Raw genomic sequence first — 18893 nt, 5'->3', positions numbered from 1 at the left:
ACATAAATAGCTTTTTCCTTAGAAATGTGCTAGCAAGCAACACTATGTGGTCATCAAGAGACCAGCTGTTAACAGCTGTGTACAAAACAATAGAAAGACAGTTACTCTACAAATCAGTGTAATTGAACAAGACAAAAGGTAAAATAGAAAAGCTTTCGCTTCTAAGCAAAGGGAGAAGGCGTTGGGATAGGGGACACCAAGCATTAAAAATTGGTTATTTGATATGGAAAAGAATCTTTATTGTTTACACTGATGTCAGATAGGATGCCCCAACTTTCCATAAGCAAAAAGTAGTTTACAGTGCTTCTTCCACAGAGTAGTTTTCTGACAAAGCACTGCTTTTAAAAAATGCACGTTTCCTGCCTTTCCCAGAGCTATTTCTAGAAGTTTTGCTTCCCTGTGGTAATCAGAAGTCCATGGATGAGTTCTGCCTTCCCCATAATCATCTCCCCAAAGCCAGCAAGCAGCAAAGTAAGACTACATCTGAATATTTGCAGGGTGTTAATATGTAATCCCCAAAGCCCTTTGACCTTCAGTCATTTGCTGTACTGATGAGAGGATCACTGCTCCATGCCGTACTGAGGTGCCCCTTGATTATGCACTTCAGATCTCTGCAACACATATAAACACAGTTTTAATCCTGCCTCTGATGTCCTGTGCCAGAAATATGATCTTTTCAGGGGCATTTTCATAGGTATTTTTGTTCTCTGCTATTGCCAAGGGGAAGTTGAAAAATTGGAATGATCTCTAGATTTCAGGCAGACACCAAACCTTATGCAGAAATACACTGTAATGTGGCTCTGCTGGTTCCACGTCCTGACGACTGTGCTCTTACAGTTCCTGTATTGAATTAACACAAGAATCCAAAATCATTCCCTTCTGATAAATCTCATGTCCATGAGCACTGTTCTTAACAAGGGTCAGACAGCCCCTTGTAGACCTGTAGTGATAATAAGGTCAGGCTTCTTAAGGAAATTATTTTGCTAATTGAAGCATCTGTTCCAAAGCCTTGCCTCTGTTTTCTTTTCCTATCCCTCATCCCACCAACTTTCCTTGCAATGGGATGTCATCCCTATATGATTTTTACAACACTTCTGCATAAGAACACAAGGTCCTGCCTATCCAAATTCTTTGCTTTGCTGTAGCTTGAAGGAGGAAGTTGTTTATGATCAGAGAGAAAAGGTGGGTCCAATTCTCTCTATACCTCTTTTGGAAATCACAGATTATCTTATAGCTCCAGGTAGTTGTAGAGGGATCTGCAAGCAAGTAGCAAAACACAGGGCTGTGACAAAAAAGCCCTGTGATTTTCAACTCAGGTTTCACACGAAAGATGCCCCTGTACTATAATACCTGGCATGCAATCATATCCGGAGTGTCCCTACATAGTAGAGGAGTAATGACTGTATCATCTTGTGGGACAAGCTCAAAAGCCTTCTGTTAGAATGCTTATCATCATTTAAGCCAGGGGCATGCAGCCATGCAGACAGGGATGATGTGGGAAGGACAGGGGAACGTAAGGACATCAGACAGAGAGCGGGGGGTTAGAGGAGACAGACAGCAACAGCAGCTCTCCTTACTGCTGTCCAAAAAAGTGAGAGGGAGAATAACAATAAAAATACTACTTACATGCAGGTGGAAAGAGCTCTCCCTCTGCAGTCATTACATAGCAAACACTTACTGCTGGGCTTAAACTTACTTCTCATTCTCTCCTCTTTCGCACTCCCCAAGCATGTACGCATTCATCCACAGACATTTTCCTTCACAAGGACACTCCAAAGCTTTGGATCCCTTCAGTTTTTAAAACAACAAGGATTGTCCCCACACACCTCTGGATTAGAGCTATTTTCCTGCCTTTTTGTTTGCATTCACGCTTTCTCATATGGAGATGAAGTGAGCATCTCACTGCCTGACCATCACACCCACATCTTTAAGAAGATTTATTTTTCTTCTTAGAAGGTATAAAGACATAAGAGCAGTGTTTTTACAAACACGTATGTGTGTATATATATGTGCAGATATAGTTATATTGTTATTACAATGATTCAGTCTGGCTTTAAAGCACTTAAGATGAACCTGCTGGACTACAGCAAGGCTGCTGGTCTTGGCTATCACACACCTCCCTGGCTTGCAGCTCTGCTGAACACGATGAGAGAGATTTATCTGTGGAGTGGGCAGAGACAGAAGTGTGTTGTCGCATGACATTTTTTTTAAAGGGTTATTAATTACCATGTCAACCTTAGCTGTGCGGCTGCTGCCCACTTTTATTTTGGAAGAACAGCCGTTCAGCACTCTTAATCACATCAGGTGCCCCAATCACTTCGTTTCCAAACAAGCTTTTAAAATATTATTCCTTATTCCTCATCTAATGTGATGCAGGAGAGGGAGAGGGTACAGTATGGCAGAGATGGGAAATAGGAGCTGGAAAACATGCTTGCCTTGAATTGTCATCACACTGCCGTTGGAAGCCGGAAAACTAGCAACAAACACTCGCACGCAAACACACAGCAGGCACACAGCACATCGATCGCGGGGAGTTTGCCAGCAGGCTCTTACCTGGGTTGTGCGGGATCCCTCCGCTCCCTCTCCCCTATTTCTGCCCCCCGTGGGGAGCGGCGGGGCCGGTGCTGTGGTGGGGTGACGGTGCAGGTAGGGGAAGGCAGGCGGCTGGCTGCAGCCTCGGCTGCCGGGCTCTGGCTCCTGCCAGGGCTGCTGCTGCTGCTCCTGATGATGCTGAGGAGGAGGAGAGCGGGTGAGGAGGAGGAGGATGCTGGCGATGATGCTGTTGCTATGGTTACCCAACTCCACGGCGGCAGCACCACTTGGCGCAACAGCTGCCCCAGCACCCTGAACTCCTTGTCACCCAAAGGGATAGAAGGACACGGGTGTGGAATATCACCCCACAGCCCCAGCAGAGGGACAGGGAGGGAGGGAAGCATGCAGGGCATTTGCTCTCTGGAGAAGTGTCGGGGCTCAGGGATGCCACGCTGTGTCCAAAATGGGTGCATGGAAATGAAGTCTATCTCTGTGAAGGTCGAACAGCATCTTCTGGGAGGCCAGGGGGTTATTTTGGAGGTGCTTTGCATTTTTGTAGGGAAGGGATCAAGTAGTAAAGTGGAAGAGGGAGTAATTTTCAAAGTTCCTGTTCTGATGCAAGTCGGAACTTTTTAATCATTTAAAATGAAGGTCAATCCTCTTTCTTTAAAACAAGAGTTAAAAATAGGACTTAAAAATAAGATTTTACCTCAGCACAAGCTGGAAAACAGGAAGTTCTGTATGAACATGAGAGAAAACTTATTTACTTTGCAGGTGACAAAGCACTGGAATAGGCTGCCCAGAGAGGTTGTGGAGTCTCCTTCTCTGCAGTGATTTAAACCCATCTGGACACTTTGCTGTGCAACCTACCATAGGGAACCTGCTGTAGCAGGGGGTTGGACTGACTGATCTCCAGAAGCCCCTTCCAAACCCTGTGATTGCACTCCTTTGCATAGGAAAATCTGCTTATGAGCCAACTCCTTGGGTGAGAAAGATCTACTTCTAACCACAAAACACAGAAAAAATATTTCAAAAAGGAGCGCTCTTACACAGCCCAGGACATTTATAATTCATGCCTAATTACATGGAGCAAACAAGCTGAACTTCGCTTATCTCTAGGGATCTGAAAATAAGATGGGAAAAATCCAAGGTAGATGGGCTGCCACATGATCAAAATGTGCAGTCCTAACTGAGAGAGACATGTGAAACTGAGGCATTCAGTTGCCATTTATCTATGAAATACACATGTCACGAGGCTCTGATTTTGCACTGGAACATCACAAGATGCATCAAGGTCACAACAATCAAATAAATGTCACTTCTGTCCAGACATGTCAGTACAATGCTGCATACTGCTTATAAGCCATGACAGTTCTTTCCTGAGCTGGTACTGTTTGCAGGACACTGTGATACCCTGTCTAAAAGCTACAAAAATAGAAAAATCACTGGTGGAACCTTTCTAAAGGGATATGCTACCTACTGCCAGAGCTCTCTTTACAGCCTGGATGCCACAGAGGGCATTAACCTTTGAGCCCGAGGCAGCAAGGAGATGGCTGGAAAGTTTTTTCTATTAAATTAGTGGCTGCAGGATGTGTGCTGGCAGCACCTCTGCCTGAAGTATTCTAGAACATGGTGTGTGCACATCATGTTCATTTGAAGAGTCATAATATTGTTCAAATAAAAGCATTTCCTATATATTTAATTGCTACAGGAATCACCCATCTGAGGAGCAAAATGCACCAGCTAGCATACATTAAATCCAACTTTCTTTGGGGTAACTTCTCATTTCTCAGTCTTTATATATCTTATAAGACTACTTACTATATAAATCACTGTCCCTATAAGGTTTTTAATTAATGCTTTAGGCAACAATTCTGATCCCCACTCAAAGACTATAAGAAACAGTAGTCTCAAAGGGCTTTTCTACCATTCAAAAGAGATGGAAGAAGAAATGTCATCTGTTTTAAGCCTTAGAAGAGGTGTTCATGAAAAATTAGATAGTATTGTGAAGCATTTCTCAAAAGCTGAGAAATAGTATTTGGGGTATGTATGGCCAAGGGGCTTCCCTGTTGTGATTTGGGATGCAAGGGGAGATGATCTCACTGCATAACTAATTGTAAGCAAATCCAAATAATCATCCCCTTAGCTGACAGCAAAATGCCCGTTTCTTATGAAAAGATCACTAAAACCTCAGACAGACTTTATTTCTGCTAAGTCAAGGAGTGCATTGCAAAATGTAACCACTGAGATATACATGTAATCATCTTGAAAGCAAGTATTTTACCTTTGCAATTACCTTTGCTCATAAGAGCTTTTTCTTGAAAGCCACATCTCTGAGTTATAAAAGAACATATGAGAAAAACTAGTCAGTCCCTTTGTCTTCAGATGCTTTAGATCAGTACGGCTGTGTTACACCACTGACAATCTGTCTACCTTAAATCTCTTGCTGGCTCTGGTCTGCAACAAGGAGGAAATATCCACCCCTAAGGACATGCAGAGCCCACTAAAACACATGGCTCCTTTACCTCACTGCCTGGTAACTGCAGAGTGCACACCTTCAGCTGTATCAAGGGAGTACAATATGGATGTAAAGCTTCAACATTAAATATATATATATATATATTGTTCTCAGTCATGCAAGAAAGTCTGGAATGGTGGGAGTAGTGACTTGCACTAGTTCAATAGGGAACTGAGTCATGTACAATATGTAAAGTGTTGATTTCAGAAGTAGCTATAGTTCTCTAAAGAAGGACCTATCCCCGCCATCTGTGACACAGCCTAGAGAAATGCCTGCATTTTCAGTCATAACTTTCATTTTTAAGGCTAGAGACTGTGGCACAGTTTCAAACCAGGAATTACAGACCTCTGAGGACACTGATGGTAATACACACCTATGTTCAGGCATCACAATTGTGTCTCCAGCCAAAAGAGGTAAAATTCTGTAACAAATCAGGTTAGATCATAAAATCATTAAGGTTGGAAATGACCACTAAATCATCTAGTCCAACAGACAACCCATCCCCATCATGCCCACTAACTTTGTCCCTTAGTGCCACACCAACCCTTTTCTCGAACACCTCCAGGGATGGTGACTCCATCATCTCCTCGGGCAGCCTGTTCCAATGCATTACTATTCTTTCAAAGAAAAAAAAAATCCTAACATCCAACCTGAATTTTCCTTTGTTACTTTTTCTCTCCTCTGACATTATGACAGATCCCCAAGGCTGACTAAATAAGCTGTAAATATCTCAACCGCTCTGAAATAAAGGCAGTCCCAACCCTAACTCTTATTTAGAAGAGTTGCCTCAGCAAAACCAACCACCTGAGGTCTGATGTCTGCCAATGAAGGACAAAATAAAAATGTTGGCACCAACACTTGATGTCACAGGGCCTGCACAGCAGCAAATGTCATATTCTAGATTCCTTGTGTAGATAACCTTAGATCTAAAAAAAAAAAAAACAGGAACTGATATTCCCATTAGGTGAAAATATACTTAACAGATGTTCAATGGAGTAGTCTATGATGCAAGGCCCAAGGTGAGTTGCAAAAAATTTCTATACACTTTAGACTCCCCTTTGCTCCACTATCTTCTACTACTTGAACTGTAACATAGTTAGTCTATCCATTCTGGTAAGAACAGGATAATATATGCATATTTATATATATATAAAAATAATTGAATTAGATCAATAACATCAACTTCTCCTAGCAACTAAATGTCAGTATATAAAACCTTACAAGATGAAACACAGGTGTGCAGGTTAAACAAATATAGAGTACAAGGAGGCAAGGGCATCTTGGGCAACTCACCCCACATGGCAGGGAAAGACTACAATATTAAGCTTCCACCTGAAGCACCCAGCTGGTTGCAGGCACAGGCTCCATACTGGTTGCAACACCTTTCCTCAAGTTTTGAGATATAGCACAGGAAAGCCTTTAATACCGCATTGTAGAAGTGCAACATCAATACCATGGATGGCAAGCAGATGATAGGCCCAAATGCATGCTTCAGGCAAGCAGCAGGATACTCAACAGCTCAGTAGTTAATGCACAGAAAAAGCTGTTCATGTAATTAATTGAGATGCTCAGTTTACCTCTTGGTTTTGATGCAGAGTTTCTATGGTGATGAAGCTTTCTACTTTTTACCATTTCAAGAAAAGATAAAGTCCAAGAAGAAGGTGCCTGGTCCAACAATAGACAGCACTTTCAAATCTCAGGGTTTTGATTTATTTTGGATCCTCTAGACCCCCTTGGAAAATCTGGATGACAAAGACCCTTTCAAGAAGGTTTGCTATAGCATTTTTTGAAACACTGACACAACAGGAAACACAGCCTCATATAATCTAGTTTCATGCTATGCAATAAAGAAGCAGTTACGCAAAGGGAGAAGGAGAAAAACAGGATAAGAGATCAGAGGAAATCTTTCATGCTGCTGTTCAATAAAATGTGTCCAGATTGGCTAACTAAGATGTATCTAAATTTGTTTTGTTGTAGTGGTGTAAGAGCCAATATAACTAATTCTAGAGGAGTATCAACGTGTAAACGTGTTTTTAAAATCATGCAGAATTTTTATATATCATACAGGAGAATTAAGGGCAAAGACTATAGCACTAGAAGAATAATAATCCCTTGCTCTATAAAGTATACTTCATCATGGAGGCATTCAAGGCCAGGCTGGATGTGGCTCTGGACAGCCTGGTCTAGTGGTTGGTGAGCCTGCACATAGCAGAGGGGTTGAAACTAGATGGTCATTACGGTCCTTTTCAACCCAGGCCATTCTGTGATTCTATGATTCTATGATTTTACTCAGTTCTGAGTTTACACAAAATCTGTACCATGCAATATATGCAATTGTTGTGAACACTTGGCTTGCTTATAGCTGCATCCCAGAAAATCTTCAAGGACATACTCTTATACTTTTCATTACAAGTCTTTACACTTATCTCGTTATCAATCCACCGAGTCCTCATTCAGTTGCCACCGATTCAATACTTTTTTTCACTCTGTCATTCAATTAGAGCCCATCATCTTATTTGCTGCAGCAACCTTGTTAAGTCAACAGCCTAGAAAAATTTCCATTTATCCAACAGTGCTTCTGTTACCTGGCAGACAATTGGAAAGTTTGGAATACAGTTATCTCATTCACAGCTCTTAAGTACTGCATAACAGATAGAAAACCCAGAGTAAATAAATTAATCACATTTAAAATGTTTAACATAATACAAAAAGCTGACAGGACTTGAACTACAGCAGCATTAGGAACACAAAAACAACTTCTGAATTGTGTTTATGTGCCTTAGAACAAAGTTCTGGAAAAATAACACATCTTCCCATGGTGTACCATAGGAATTAAAGATAAACACATTCTGTACATGCACACTGTTAAAGAGTGAACAGAATCAGCTATCTACTTAAGTATAGCTTTTTAGAGGCCTCTGCAAAATGAGGACATTAATGTGCAGGTATGTTTTTTAGCTGACTCATGGCACCTGAATATAGACATCAGCAAAAAAAATAAGCCCAAACATGGAAGTCCATTACCATTCAGCTTCATGCCCATGAGGAAATGTGTGTAATCCAGGGTGGAAAATCATGCAACAAACATTCTCACAGGTTGCAGTAGTACCTCACAGAATCACAGTCATCAAGTTTCTGAACACCTCTATGAGAAAGATGACTGCCATTACCACTTAGTTCATGCATGGGAAAGCACAACATGGGCTTTCTCAGAGCACCCACACACACAGCTGAGACTTTCTGAACGTCTGTACTGAAGTCTCCAAATACTGGAGTTAAACACTATTTATTTATTTATTTATTTATTTATTTATTAATATTTGCTCCCAAGCACATCAGTGCAAGTCTTCCAAAGAAAAGCCTATGAACCATTTCATTTTCTCCTTGATTCATTTATGAAAACATCTGAGGTATTTTAGCTACAGTTTTTCAAAATTAATTCCGTGCAAGGCAGATGCCCCTGCATAGAATTTCAGCCCAGGCAATTAAGACACAACAAAATTATACGATAAGAAATGCTGGACAACCCTAACACTCGTTGGTATCACTCCAGCCTAAAATACATGTTAATTTTCTAAAAAGCCAGATGAGCTTGTTTGTTTAAGGTTCTTCCTTGGTGGTTTTCAGCTTGCTTTATATATACAAATTTTAAATGCAAAATACCAGTTGGCAGGCAGTATGTTAGTACACTGATATCAATATTAATTCAATAAGCTTCACATTGCAGCCCACCAAGTAGAAGAAAAACATTATTCTCATTCATCTCTAGATAAACCACAGCACAGTTAAACTAATTGTGATAGAGGAAATTTCTGTTACAGGTAGAAAAAAGACCAGATAGCGAAGAGCTGAATCTAGTTATTCAGTCACAGGATGGCAAGCTGCTGTACAGAACCCAAGCGAGTGACAAACAAGCACTTTCAACAGTGGTGGAGTTCTGTACTTGAAATCTGAACAGTTAGTTTCAGTTGCTTTAAGCACTGGTCTCTAGCTTCCAAAAAATGTATTGCTTTCTAGGTCAACAACACTCCAAATTCCAATTAAACAGTGGTAAGATGGAAGTTCCTACTGTCGTTCTTGGATCAATGTAGAATAGCAATGTTATGAAGAAAGACCGAACTCTAAACAGTTCTAACAGGTCTGTGTACACCAACCTAAGATATTCTTATCCAGACTGATGACTTCAAATTTCAACCACACCTTTACAGTGACTATTATAAAAAAAATAGGAGAAGCCATTTTTCAGTGTTCCAGTCAGCTCTGTTAATGCTAGAATCTGCTAGTCCAAACTTCCTTACCTAGTATTCAAAACGGTTTTCATCATTCATAGCATCAAATGGTGGAAGGAGCTCAGTGTAGCAACTTTTGAGGTATATCTACTTTGCAGACTGTTTTGAAAAACTGGCACAGGTAGTGTAAATGTAATGTAAATGCAGCAGTACCTTGCTTAAGTGAATCTACTTCTATTTCTACAAGAAGAAAGAAGTACGTAACTACTGATTCTCTCTTTATCTTGTATTCATTTCTCCTCTCTTGAGTTATTAGGAGGAATGAAGCCTCAGGTTCTACCCTGCAAAGCAAGTTAGCAAGTTTTTAACTTCAATGGAGTACTCTAGGGAATAATAGAGAGGAGCAATGATCTCGTAACCAAAAAAGCATTAAGATGATGTATACCATAAAGCTGAGTTTAGATCAAACTGATCAAACTAAACCTTTCACTACTGTTAATGGTGGAGAGACTTCTTTCACTGAACAAATGACTCAAATTTCATGAGATCTTACTTCAAAAAATAAGAATAATAGAAAAATAATAGTGTTTCTGGTGTTAAATTGGATTATATTTCTGTTCTTCCTTGTCCCTGAATGAACCCAGGCAAATGTCTGGTCCATGCTTACACAGCCATAGCAAGTGCATGCGCCACATAGTCTAAAGAATTATCAGATGTTGGGAATAAGATTCCAGGAGAGTTCTGTGACAATTTTGTAGATGAACTAGTCTCTGATTCTTTTCAGGAGAGCTTTTCCTTTGATGTCTACTTTTGTCTTTGTTATATCCATTGTAAAAATTATCTGGAAAATCAAAGTAAATACTAGGATGTTTTGGATGGACAGAAAATAAACAGTTTGTGTAGAACAGTGGGATTTTAGTACCACTGGACTTCTTGAAATGCCTTACAGCTTTTGAACTTGATTATTTAAATTGAGAAATGGAGGCAGTAAATTGCCTTAAGTTCAGAGGACGTTTTCTGAGTCTCAGTCCTACTAACATCTGAAATCCCACAGACCATAGTACATAGTGCTAAAGGACTGATTCTCACCTGTATCCTGGGTGGTTGGAAAAATGGAACAAGATAAACCAAAATTACTTGTAACTTGTAGAACTTAACTTCTCTTTGCATCCAAGACCTAAAAGTTGTTATAAAAGCACTAAGGTTGCTTCACCTTAAAGACAATCTGAACATTAAGGGTTTACAGGGGAGTCTACACAAGCTATACGGGCCTCTTTAGTCCATGACAGTTTGAAGAAAGATGAAAGATACTACCTCATATAAGATCACAGAACCATATCTTAATATCTGTGTAGACATCTGCTGATATCATCTTATAGCTTGTTATTTATTGAAGAGAGAATGAGATCTACTCTAAGTACAGGATCAGAGAGCAACTAGAGGGCTTCATGGATTTGCTTCAAGAACAGGATTTATCTCCAAGTCCATGGGTACAGAATTAAAACACATTCAATACCCTTAAGTTGACAGTATTCCTCTGTAGATCATATCACAACATGAGTCAGTGATAATATATGCCTTCAACAGGTTTACCTCAGTGGGGAGGACAAAGGCTGAAGAGCTGAAGAGATGGAGGTAATCCAGGGTGATGGCACTGTAGCACGCTCTCACTGAATATCTTTAACATTGAGCCTGTACAGCCTGGACAATGATACCAATATGTTATTCTTGATGAACAGCTGTAGTGCACTTCATATAGCTTGACATGGTCAGAATCCAGGGGATTACTGCAGAGGCTGGACACGTGACAGGAGAGGAGCTTTGCCTTCTCTAATTCCCAGATTGGTGGCAGGAGGAGAAAGAAACGTGTTTTTGTGCCCACTGCCATATCCCACCCCAGCTAGAAAAAAAATTCAACCTTCACTAAGAATAACAGAGCTTTACTCAGACTCAAAGGTTCATCTTCAGAACATGCATCATGCTCTTCTCCATCAAAGAGGTTCAAGAAGGATGCTTTATACACACCATTGCAGAAAGCATAGGTGGGAGCATGAGACACCCAGCAGTACTCTGCTCCCAGCAACACAGATGTAGTTCAGTCCTGGAAACCATATCATAGCCCGAGGAGAAAGCATCTTGTTTACATATAGATCCAATGAATCAATGAAGAGAACTGCAAAACATGGCCAATGCAAACACTGCTGTATCCTTGGAGTTACTCATTTGCTACAGGAGACTGGGAAGGGAGAAACCCTGGAAACCACAGAGACCACAGCTTACAGTCTGAGGATCAGCTTTGCATAAGAGGCCCAGAGGGCTCTGGTGGACAGTAAAATAAATGTAAGGTTTGACAGCAAATAGCAAATACAATCAGCCTCCTGGATTGACACGACAAGAGCACTGCTTGCAGACCTAGGGAAAGGATTATCTGCCTCTTCTCAGCACTCTTCAAACTTAACCACCCTAGTTTTGGTCCCCACAGCACAATGAGAGCATGGGCAAATTGGAGCAAGTGTGATATAGGGCCACCAACACAGTGGGATCTGAAGCACTTGCCCAGTAAGGACAGAAAAAGGATAAGAACTTATTTAGCTTGGAGAAGAGATTGCTTTGGAAGCACTGCCAAGGGGCTCGTCACCTCCCCACTATTTACAAGGAAACCATATAGCAAGGATTGAACCACGTAACAAGAAATAACAGGTATAAGCTTAAATAAGAGAGATTCAAGCATTTTCTCCACAAGGGCAGTGAGACAGTGCAACTTGCTGTCCAGAGATATTGTGCATGTTTCATCCCTGGAGGTTTTCTAAACTGGGCCAAACAAACTTTAAGCAATCTTAGCTGACTTCACAGCTGACCACATTCAGCAGGGAGATGACCTCTTGTATTACGTTAGGTTACTTATTATTTGGATCACTGCAGAATTCTCTTTCCCTATTTTCCAAATCTTCTCAGTGACCTGTATTACAGTCACTGTGAAAGGGAAAAACAGAGAGACAACGTGCATGCATACTTCTCAATGACGACAGTCATTCTGGCTAACAGATTGGCACAGCAGGTATATGTCAAAGCAATATAAAGGAGAAGAACTACAGAACACTAAAGGTAATAATCACTGAATTTATCAGAGCATTACATCATGATCTTTTTTTTCTCTCCTTCTTTTTCCAGTCACAAACACAGCAATAGCATTGGCTTCATTACCCAGCTCTGAAATTAAATGGGGCAAGAGAGAGACTTCAATATAAAGGGAAAAGTAAACATTTCTTTCTACCTTGAAAGCCTACATGACCCAGTTCACTGCCAACACCCAGATATGAGAGCATGAAAGAAGATGAAGAAGGGAGAAATGAAGGTAGAAAGCAGATAAGGTGTTTGTGGTAGCTTGTCTCTTGAGAACTGATCTGTTGCTTTGTCCAGTTTCCATGAAAGAACACGAGGCATGTTTGCCCTGCTGCATGGGGCAAGGAATATTAATATCCGCTCTATACTTGAATGAGGAGTCAGCATTGTCTCCTGCTATCTACATAAACAGCCCAAACCAGCATATTCTGTCTGTGTTTTAGCACAGCAAAACAGAGGAGATCTTATGCTTGAGTGACCGCAACACAAATCCAGGACAAGCCCCGCTTTCTAACAAAAATTGCAACATATTCCATGTTGCACATCACTGGCCAATAAAGAGGCAAAAAACTTGTGAGAACTTACTCAAACCCTGATTATGTTGCACAGGCTCCTCCTTTCCTTTCCAGGCAGAAACAAACTCATTAATGTGGTCAGACATCTCACACACATGTATTTTTGCTTGAAACAAAATTGGGATCGTTTTTGGTGTACTGTGTTTTATAACCAAATAGTGCCATTATTCACTTCAGGGTGAACATCAATAAATTTGTTGCTGAGCTACGGCTGTAACATGAGGGACATACAGGGTCAGGGTGGATGCACAGTAATGATGTGCCACCCAAAAAGCAGTTGGAAGTGATTTACACCTTGAGCAAATAGAGTGAAATGGGAGACTGACAAATCTAGGACTATATGCATTAGAACTGCTGCAGGAACTTCCCTCTTAGTGCTGGGGCAGGAAAACCCCAGCACTAGTGGGGTGACTGGAGCCATTTAGACCATCTGCGTGAACACAACTAACCAGTTCAGGTAAGATACCCAATCCTTCAGAAGCTACAGAAACAGTTCCTTATGTTTTTAACATATTATACATAATATATTAAAAAACTGTATATTTTTATACATATTTCCATACACAGAAAATACAGTTCAGTCCATAATCATGTATTGATATACAGGTCTATGTGTGTGTGCCATTCTATACAAACAGACAAACACACATTTGGGTCAAATTAGTTCCATACTTAAACTAGTATGTAACATACTAGTTTTAATACACATTTAGTACACAGTGCCATGTCGTGCTTCCAGGACTAGGTAATACTTCTGCATTTGATATTTCTCTTCCAGTTGGATTTGGAGATCTAAAAAAATTTTGAGGAATAACACAATGTTGCTTGTAAATGATGAACTCTGCTGCACCTAAGACAGAATGGGTTTCTAAACTATTTTCAAATTTGTATTTTTGATGTTCTAAATGTAACAAATAAGTATTTTTAAGTTCCTATTTCAATCACAAGGAAATAGATATCTAAAAATGCCTTTTTCCCCTCATTATTTTGCACACATAAAATATTTTGTCAGCTTTATCTTTTAAAAGACTCAGAAATTTGAGATGTGATTGGAGTTGTTCATCAGTTTTCCTGCTTAACTTTTTCTCCTTTTCCTCTAATATGACTAATCCACCATTTCAACCTTTATTCTTTTTTTTTTTTTTCTTTCCTGTGCTTATAAAAGTCCTTGAACATGTGCAAGCACCAGAGGATACAGTGTCCTGAACACTAGAGGGCAGATTAGAAACAAACCATCAAGTTTACAGCTCATTCAGCGCCAACACCTGATTTGTACTCTCTCCCTCTGTAATTAATTGAGTGTATTCTAACTTTAAGTATCTACACCAATGGTCATAATTACATAGAATTTTGTTCTCTCTTAAGCATTCTTTGAGAACCAAAGTAGGAAAGTTAATGAAAAGAATCTGGATTTCCAGGCGGAAGGACAGTTATTATCCTTCCTACAGCTGATGGAAAACCATTCATGGCAATAACTCTATAGACATCAGGAGCTCTGTTGAAGAACAAACTGGAAGGATCCTTCATACCTTTGTACACATACTGATACTGCAAGCACATCTGAGTTACATCCATCAAAACATCCAGGGCTAAAGGTTGCATATTAAACATTAATCATAGAATCATTAAGATTGGAAAAGACCATTAAAGCCATCTAGTCCAACCATCAGCTCCTCACCAAGGAGACTCACTTGCTTGGCATCCATTTCACATTACACTTCCTTGCTCCAGCCAGAAACCACAGTCCTACACCCCTTGCAAACACAGATGTGTCCTACGACTTCATGCACTGAGTTTCTTACATTTGAGAGAGAAGATGAGATTTCTATTACCCCTACCTGTTAGCAGTTTTTGATATAGATGCAGAAGTCACATGCATATCAGAAACTAAGCACATTTATGCGCATTGGAAGGTTTATCTCCCTATTGCTAGCAGAAGCAGGCATCCCATAATAATCTGAGACAATTCAACTTCATTGCAGGACATCCTGGACAAATACTCTTTCTAAAAAGTCAACCAGAACCTCACAGAAAGCTCAGAATCACACCTGAGATAAAGCAGTCATGCTCTTTTGCACATCCTTAACACGTCTCTTCTCACCAGCAGAAGTCTAGCAGGCTGCTATAATTCAGGATGTCTCAGTGTGCACCTCCTTGTGCAGCACTGCTCTCTCAGCATAAATGCAAATACAGGCACTGCAGTGTCTCACACGCACACATTTGGTGCTATACAGAATGTACCTCAATGTCTGGGGAAGCTGTTTTCTTCTAAATGCTGAAAAAAATAGATCTGCTATTCTTCAATCCACAATTTTTTTCCGGTAAACCTCAGACCAGGATCTCCCAGAATACATTTTGTGGATTTATGCAGGCAGAGAAAACAAAAATAGCCGGTCACTGCTGGCTGATGGTATAGGCACAGACATACAGCTGCATTAGTGTGGCTCAGAGCCTGAACTAATAAATCTCAAGGGCTCTCTGGACTTAGTAACTTGGGTAAAGCCACATGTATCCATGTTATACAGACTTCAGCTCAGAGCTGGCTCTCATCAGCCGGCAAAAACACAGGCAACAATCTTAGTGCTTGCCTGCTGTTTTAGGCCTACTAGAAAAGCCAAAACTCTTCTCTTTGGCCCTTTAGCCATTGAGAAGAAACATATCATTAGCATGATAAATCTTCAGGCAGGCTGAAAAGGTCACATCAACTGCATCCACAACAGGTGCCATTTCCCCCTTGATAAAACATTAGTGGCACCTGCAGTCCTTCGGAAATCATTCAGAGGAGCCTTATAAGAACCAGATAATATGGTCATCTCTGTGGTGTGGTAAGCCTTGGTGGGAAAAATCCCTGTTGTGGGCCTGGAGGCCTCCTTGCTCTGTACCTGCTTTGCCCATGTTGAAATCTGTTTTCCCTATCCAACATACAGCACCTCATCTTTACCCATCTCCACAGAGCTTCCTTTGTGTTGATGTAAAAACTCAGAGCCAAGTGCTTCACCAAGGGCAAACCCTTCCCTCCAAATTGGAAAGATATGGATTTGATGGGTGGACTGTGATGGATTAGGTACTCACTGCAAGATTGTATGGAGTACGTGTACGGAGAATAGTGGTCAATGTCTCAATGTCTGGATGGCAATCGGAGATGAGTGGTGTCCCTCAGGGTTCAGTACTGACACCAATGCTCTTTAATATCTTCATCAGTGACATTATCAGTGGAATTGAGGGCACCTTCAGCAAGTTTACAGATTACATCAAGATGTGTGGAGCAGTCGACATGCCTGATGGAAGGGATGCCATCCAGAGAAACCTAGACAGGCTTGAACAGTGGGCCCAGGTGAACATCGTGAGGTTCAACAAAACCAAGTGAAAGATCTTGCACCTCAGTCAAGACAGCATCCACTATTAGTACAAGCTGGGGGACAGTCCTGCCAAAAAGGAACTGAGGTATTGGTGGATGGGAAGCTTGACATGAACCAGCAATGTGCCCTTGCAACTTAAAGGCAACCATATCCTGGGCAGCATTAAAAGAAGCATGGCCAGCATGTCAAGGGAGGTGAACCACCCCCTCTGCTCTGTGCTGGTGAGGCCTCACCTGGAGTACTGTGTCCAGATGTGGAGTCCTCAATACAGGAGAGACATAGACCTGTTGGAGGGTGTCCAGAGGAGGGCTACAGAAATGTTCCAAGGGATGAAACACCTCTCCTATGAGGACAGGCTGAAAGAGCTGGGGATGTTCAGCCTGGAGAAAAGGTGACCTCATAGCAGCCTTTCAGTGTCTAAAGGGGAGCTACAGGAAAGAAGGGGACAGACTCTTTAGCAGGGTCTGTTGTAATATGACAAGGGGAAATGGTTTCAAACTTAAGGAATGGAGAGTTAGATTGGATATAAGGAAGAAGTTTTTTACAATAAAGGCAGTGAGGCAATGATACAGGTTGCCCAGAGATGTGGTGGATGCCACATCCCTGGAGACCTTCAAAGCAAGGCTAGATGGGGCTCTGAGCAACCTGACCCAGCTGTAAGCATCCTTGTTCATTGCAGAGTTGAACTAGGTGGTTTTTAAGGGTCCCTTCCAGCTCAAACTATTCTATGCTTTTCAAAAGAAATGAACTTAAACAGAAACAGGTGCAAAAAATGTCAGCTGAGATCACTGAGGGACAAGAATTCACAAAAATCTTGATTTGGCATAGAAGTACAAAGGACAAGGAAGAATACAGTTTCTTAAGCTTGTAAAGGATAAAAGTCAAGATAGTCAAAGAGTTAGCTAACTTAAAGCATGATACTAGTACATGATCAATTGGATGTAAAATATTCAGAAATACATTTAGGTTGGAAATTACAAGATGATTTCCAGCAATAGAAGAACAGTGTTTTTTCCCAGGCAAGATTTATGTGAATTGTCATGGGTTGAAGAGAGGAAAAAAATTGCTTCTCTTAATTCCATTATACATTGTCATCTGATCTCAGAGAAGGTTGTTTGATTGAATTCTGCTGCTGCAGTAAAATAGGAAAGTGTTAACAGCCATCTCTCTTGTTGAGGAATCATATAGCAGCTCTGGGTTTTGCTGTGCTGGTCAAATGGTTAGTATTATTTTTTATAGCCACCAAAGGTTGTGCATCCCATAGTGATGTTGAAACTGACATTATCAAACTCAAGTGCAATTTTTGACTCCAGCCAAAAAATAAATTTTCAGGTGTCACCAATAGACAGTTTTGGCATCTCATTCACATTAATTTGAATGGGGTTGAAACAACAAGAAAACTTGAAAAAACGGGCCCCAGATTTTTTTGTCATACTTCAATCCCTACTCAGTGTATAACAGGAAAACTGTGCTGCTGTTCTCTGACATTTCTCTAGATTTAGACAGTTGTGAACTGCATGGTTCATTGAGGATACATTACTCTTAGTATGTACTTGCAAAACAGATCAGCCTTGTGTGGACTTCTGCTCTTGTGAGATAAATAACATTAGGATCTGAGAATACATAAGTAATTAATAGTAAACAATCCTAGCAAATATGAATCCTCCACCCTCATTTGTTAAAGACAGCTGTTCAAAAATGTCTCCAAATCTCAGTAAGAAATAATATGGAGGGAAAAAAAAAAGAAACAGCACATTAATTTGTCCTTGTTTTGTAATACTCAAGCAGATTTTGCCCATCTATTAATTTTGCATGCATTACACACTCAGGATAGGTACTAACTGCACATTAGTACTTATCTAGGAGAAAGGAGGTCAGTGCTAGAAGTGTCCTGGATGGGAAACTGCTTGACTTTCAATTTAATCAAATAATGAAAGAATTAAAAGAAATAATGAACCTACAATGAAGCAAGGAAATGTTATGTAATCAGGTCCATTTAGATAAATGGCTCTTAAATTCCTGCTTATTTAACATACTAAGCTTCTCCTACTGAATAATATATAATCTATTGAACATTTTAATACAGTGCTGAATGTTACATGTTAAACACTGAGCATATAGCAAGGAAAACAATTGTGCAGGCATACAGATTTGGGCTTCTAGCTTAGTTGTTCAGAGGGAAAAAGGGGGGCATGGTCCTGAGGCAGGGAACCCCAGTGGAAAACAAGAGGGAAACAAGAAAAAGGCAAGTGATCATGACTGGCTTTTTCTACAGATTTAGTGAATCTACATTGATGTATATCATAAAATTAAGACAAACATAAAAATCATCTTTTCCACTCCGCAGAATATTTTTCATGGAACAGTCGCGTTAGCAGCAAAAGGAGTTGTAAAAGACTGATAAATCACATCAGTCACACTGATTGCATAATGTTAGGATGTATTGCAGTATTGCTCATTCCTTTGATTATTTATTTAATCTTTTCAATGGAAAAAAATGGTCTTTTTTGCAGACTATTATCCATTGGAAGGCAGAACTTTAGCAAGTTGAAAGGAT

General features: G+C 40.4%; 1 protein-coding gene across 3 annotated transcripts in view; it reads right to left on the bottom strand.

Annotated features, from left to right (window-relative positions):
- Window positions 1-18893, bottom strand: part of FAM135B (family with sequence similarity 135 member B) — a 253776-nt gene that overhangs the window by 188265 nt on the left and 46618 nt on the right. For 2 of the 3 annotated variants that reach the window (XR_007375706.1, XM_048938959.1), the window contains exon 1: window positions 2554-2720. The exons of the other annotated variant lie outside the window; for it this stretch is intronic. The gene's annotated coding sequence lies outside the window, so the exon portion shown is untranslated. Of the gene's footprint in view, window positions 1-2553; window positions 2721-18893 lie in introns of those variants that run through there. 3 annotated transcript variants of the gene reach the window in all.

The sequence above is a fragment of the Lagopus muta genome, chromosome 3, assembly GCF_023343835.1.
Source record: "Lagopus muta isolate bLagMut1 chromosome 3, bLagMut1 primary, whole genome shotgun sequence".
Lineage (NCBI taxonomy): Eukaryota > Metazoa > Chordata > Aves > Galliformes > Phasianidae > Lagopus > Lagopus muta.
This window is presented reverse-complemented; position numbering and strand designations above follow the sequence as displayed.